The sequence below is a fragment of the Anabrus simplex genome, chromosome 7 (genome assembly GCF_040414725.1).
Source record: "Anabrus simplex isolate iqAnaSimp1 chromosome 7, ASM4041472v1, whole genome shotgun sequence".
In the NCBI taxonomy this organism is placed as follows: Eukaryota; Metazoa; Arthropoda; class Insecta; order Orthoptera; family Tettigoniidae; genus Anabrus; species Anabrus simplex.
In genome coordinates, this window is record NC_090271.1 from 346,934,768 (window position 1) to 346,940,697 (window position 5,930).

The 5,930-nt window shown below is 37.8% G+C and overlaps 1 non-coding gene across 1 annotated transcript; it reads left to right on the forward strand.

Annotated features, from left to right (window-relative positions):
• Window positions 1-1,345: 1,345 nt before the first annotated feature.
• On the forward strand, window positions 1,346-1,419 carry TRNAS-CGA (transfer RNA serine (anticodon CGA)). Its single transcript has one exon. It is a non-coding gene; the product is annotated as a tRNA-Ser (tRNA).
• Window positions 1,420-5,930: the final 4,511 nt, after the last annotated feature.

Genomic DNA, 5,930 nt, shown 5'->3' on the forward strand with positions numbered 1-5,930 from the left:
AAATAGCCACACGAAATTATAAATTATTATTATTATTATACTTGATAATTCAATACTATTATTATCGATTTTACTTGACAGTTAGACATTATTATTATCGATTTTACTGGACAGTTCAACGTTATTATTATCGATTTTACTGGACAATTCACCCTTCAACTCTTCATTCTTACTATCAGTCTTACTGGACATTTCATTAAATAGCGATTTAATCATACTAAAAGTTAAAGACTTCCCTTGAACCGTTACATGCTGAGTCAGAAGGGTTACTCGGTTCCTCACCTATCGTTGCCAATTGATCATTTCTACTATCAGCCATTTTGCTAGTCTCACTTAAATTAGAAAAACTCAATGTCTTGGAATTCTTTTGACTTCTCTTTTCCTGATTCTTAGTACCAGCAACTTTAACGACCTCTCCATTCCTTAATTTTATAATAATCGACTCACTACAACATTTCTTCACACTCCAAGATACATATCACATACATATAAAACACTTCACTGACATAGTTTGCAGAATTCCAACCACACCTGACAAGTGCACCTACGCTTATGAGCCAAACAGATGTACCAATCATTCAGCCACACGTTGGGAAGCCAATTGTAATTATTTTGAATGACTACCATTAAGAAATAATAATAAAATATCATAAATAAATAATATTACACAAAAACTTCATAAAATACTTGAACTAAATAAAAATAATAAAAATAATTAACCGAAATGTCCGTAGTATGGGCGCCAGAGTTCACCAGTATGCAGCTTGTATGTACACGCCCTGGGATGAAAAGAATTATCATGCTGTATCTAAATCCGAGGGATACACTCTGGTGAACTCTGGCGCCCATACTACGGATATTTCGGTTAATTATTTTATTAATTTAATTTATTTCAAGTATTTTATGAAATTTTGAGTAATGTTATTTATTTATGATATTTTATTATTATTTATTAATGGTAGTCATTCAAAATAGTTACAGGTGAGGCTGTCAGGGTGAGGTACTAGCCATCCTCCCCAGTTGTATCCCCTGACCCAGAGTCTGAAGCTCCAGGACACTGCCCTTGTGACGGTAGATGTGGGATCCCTCGCTGAGTCCGAGTTAAAAACCGATCCTGGAGGGTAAACAGATTAAGAAAGAAAGAGTTAACATCTCTTCAACACGTACTGAATGTACGTAACACGACCTAATAGGTTGGAAATGGGTTTCGATTACAATGAGGTTGTGAAAATTCAATATTCGTTGACTTGGCCCTAAAAGGGAGACTTAAAAATCCGCACTCTGCAGTGTGTTGGCAGTAGTGGCCTGTAGCTTAGATCTTTTCCAACAGAACAAGGATGGCCTAGGCCCCCATAGCTCAATTGGTAGAGCAACCGACGCGAAATCGGGAGGATGTGGGTTCGAATCCCACTGGTGTCCAGTTGGCCATTTTTCTGTACCTAACATCTCTTGAACACGAACTAAATTTAGCTAACACGACCTAATAGGTTAAAAATGGGTTTCGATTGCAATGAGGTCGTGAATATTCAATATTAATTGACTTGGCCCTCAATGGGCGACTTAAAAAGACGCACTCTGCTGCAACACCCCCTAACAATTATAGTAAATGACGCTACACTAGGGTAGCGCCATAGGGAAATGCGCACGCAAGAAAAGTTAAAAATACAGCAAACTGACAGAACAATCAGGCGGTAATATATCACGCAAGCAAGGAAGAGTACTGGAACCCACCCATAATAAAAATTAAGAGGCAAGGACCCCAAGGAAATGCGAAGGCATTCACCGACAAACAACGCCAAGATTTTCAAAAATTTTAAAATTAATCTATATTTAAATAAATAATATTTACATAGCACGAAAATAAAAAGGAAGCATTAAAATGTTGATTCACAATGAAGTGAAAAAAATATTAGTGGTATACTTAAAATCTTGTAAATAAATAAATTAAATCTTTAAAATAAATGCAATATTTTTTTAAATTTACTATTTCATCAACTAACAAAATGTTGGTGCACCAGACCCCTAACATCACACATATTAGAAATATATCTACATTAAATGAAATTTGAAATTTAACAAAAGGAAAAATGGGTTGGATTGCAAATGAGGGCTTTTGACAGCACCCAGTGGAGCATCATTCCCGCAATACCCACATTAGCGTTGGTCCACAAAACCATCATATTAAATCAAAATATTACAAAAATACAGACCATAGTGACTACACAAGCACGCATAGAATCGAGCATATTACATCAAAAAATAAATATTTAAATTTTCAAGCCATTATAGGCATGGAAATTAACAAATACACAACCCGATATATAATAATGGAATGAGGCAGTACACGCAACCACAAGACAGTAAACACACGATTTCGTTTCAAGACCACAAACAATCCATTACTATATTCACAACGGCACACACAAGTTAACGCTATCACAGACGAGACAATAATTGTTAATGTTTTGTACATATCATATGTCGTGTAATAATTAGGTATCTTAAAACCATTTAATATAATACTTAGACTCGCGAATACTACAATTTTACAAGGACTGATCGATCTACACTTCTTTTGTTTGAAGGTTATAACAAATAAAGTTCACAAAAAACATGACCAACATCAAAACATCAAATATCCCGACATTCTCCCACCTTGCAATTTTCTGTCATTCAACAAAATTGCAACAATCAGCCATTCATTACAGAAACCGTGCAGGTCGCTTCACCACTCTTCCACATTTAGTACGGTCTACCTCTAAGTCTGCCTCTCTCTTCGAGGCATCAATTTTGTGTTCGGTCTCTTCAACTGCAGGGAACATTCTAACGGGATCAGACGCTGAACAGGTCGCATGACTACTCCTCTCTTCGTACGAAGCCTCACAACTCTTACACGGCCGTCCTTCCCAGGTAACAGATTTTCGATAATGCCCAGCAGCCACTCTAGTTTATTAAGATTTCCATCTCAATGAGCATAATATCTCCTTTGCTAAATTTGTCGTGCTCCTTCTGTTTCAACTGAAGTTGGCCACGGTACTCCTTCCGAAATCTCTGACGAAGTGCATTTCTCAATAGCAGTCGATAGGCTGCTCTCTTCCTCAGTTGAGGTCCACCCATCGCATCCAGATCCAGTACACCTATCTCATGGGCCTCTTGCAGAAACATCGCTGGTGTGATTGGTCTCAAGTCATCAGGATTTTTTGTGTCTGCAGTCAAGGGTCGGCTATTGATAACTGCCTCACACTTGCATAAAACAGTCATTAATTCTTCAGATGTCAGGGAAGATTTTCCCAGAACTTTACGAAGCAGGTCTTTCAACAGTCCGATCAATCTCTCCCACCAACCACCCAACCACGAGGCTATGGGAGGGTTAAATTTCCATGCAATTCTTCGTATGCTACAATAAGACTCCATTTGCTGCCAGTTAAGCTTGGCCTCATGTTACTTGCACCTCTAAAATTTGTTCCGTTGTCACTATAAATTGTCGAAGGCCTTCCTCTACGTGATATAAATCTTCGTAGTCCTTGAAGAAAAGAGTCTGTAGATAGTGATGCGAGCAGTTACAAATGTACTGCTCGGTACACAGCGTACGTGAACAAACATACCCACATCTTCTGATTACCTCTCACAATCAACGGGCCAGCCAAGTCAAGACCAACTACTTCGAAAATTTTGGCATCTCTCACGCGATCTTGAGGTAGAGGTGGTGTAGAAACCTTTAGTCCCTCTTTCTTATATCGCTTGCAAATAACACATTTTCGCACACATGATCTCACGACTCTTCTTCCATTTAAGATCCAGAATCTTTCTCTGAGAATACCCAACAGAGTCTGTGGGCCTACATGACAATTCTGAACATGAGTACCGTAAATAAGTCCCTGGACAGCAGGGTGATCTCCCGGCAAGACAGCGGGCTGACGAAACTCAAATTTATCCTCCCTCTTTGATGCTCTCGTATTCACTCGCAAAATACCATGTTCGTCCAGGATTGGTACAACTGAAATCAGTTTTTGATCCTCAGGCCCCCGAAAACTATTCTGGATAAGTTTAATAACGGTTCTTTCGCAGTCTTCCAATTCTGAACAACTCAGCTCTCCACTTCTCCTCCTTTTAGACTTACAGTTAAATAAACCGTTTGATCCAACCAATCAATCTCACTATCTTGTGAAATCAAGAAAAATATTTGTAGTACCAGTCTGACCTTAATGGGTCTTCTGTGACGACGAGGCTTGTGGCAGTCTTTCTTCTTTCGTGCATAATTTCATCTTCATTCCTGACCCTGCAATCTGAAGGCCATTCTTCCGCTGGAAGGTACAACCAGGATGGCCCCTCCCACCATCTGGAGGTTATAAGTTCTGTTGTCCCACATCCTCGAGTAGGCAGATCAGTAGGATTCACTGTACCAGGCACATGCCTCCAAGATTCCTTTTGAGATAGTTTTCTTATTTCCCTAACCCTGTTCTCAACGAAGACTGACCATCCATGTCAACACTGTCATAGAATATGTCCACAAGTAAACTGACTCAGCGTCAAAATCTTTTCTCACAGTTGACAACAATCGAGCACTTATTGTTGCTCCCATGAGCTCGAGTCGAGGAATGGTCGGCCGGGGTAGAGTAGCTACTCTTGATTTTGCTTGAAGGAGCTGGACGTGAACTCCTGACTCCGTATGCGTACATAAAACTACCACTGCGATTAATTTAAATATGGAAGTTAGTCCAATATCATTTGGAGAGACCATAATTGAGTACTCATCATCAACAAAGTTTCTTGGCTTGTGGATGGATGAATCATTAACATGGGAAAAACATACAGAGTTTATAGGGAAAAAGCTTAGTAGAATTTATTTCATGATAATAACTTTGAAAAATAGTTTTAATTTAAAGGCTTGCCAAATTATGTATTTTGCATATGTCCATCCCATACTAACCTATGGAATCATTTACTGGGGGAATTCACGATATAGCGAAGTTATTTTTAAGTTACAAAAGAAAATAATTAGAGGAATGGCCGGTGTCGGCAGGAGGATAAGCTGCAAGAAATACTTTAAACTTTATTTTATTTTACCATTGCCTAGCCTTTATATCTTCCATACACTTGTATATATGAAGGAGAATGTAAACAGCTACACCATAAACTCTGATGTACATAGGTATAATACTAGAAATAAACACAGTCTGCACATAGAACCACACAAAACTAAGCTATATGAATCAAGTTTGAGTTATGCAGGAGTACATTTATTTAATAAATTACCAGACTACATTAAGCAGATAAAACCATGTTCAAAATTTAAGAAAGAATTATTCAAATTTGTTTCTAACCATTGTTTTTATTCTATTGAAGAATACTTAGCTCTTGAAAATTAACTTATGTATCACTTTTTTTTTAAATCTGTGCCTCTTTACCACATTGTATATTTCTCTTTATTTATCATGGCATGTATATTACTGTTTTATCCTTTGTTACTGTAAATATGATTATTGACGTGTCCCATATCACTGTATGATCAGTTGGACGAAATAAAATAAAATACAATACAATACAATACAATACAATGCATCTTGACTCGCATCGCAGAAGACGTGAAGGCTACGTTCTATATATACCTCAGAGAATTTTCTGGGGATCTCCAACTGATGTAATTCTCGAAGTTCACAAAGCCATTTTCCAAATGTGGTTTTCATTTCCAAAGGTATTTCCGTGTCCCAAGAGACCTTATTTATTTTCTGTAGTAAAAGCTTCGGCAGCAGCATAATGGGCACTGAAAATCCTATTGGATCATAAATCCGATGGACAGTAGACAGCACTATCCTTGTAGTTATCTTCTCTTGTGAAATATTTTCCAGAGGCTCACAATTCAAACGAAGCACATCCTCCTTGCGATTCCACATTATTCCAAGGACGCGTGACAACTTACAATCATTTTC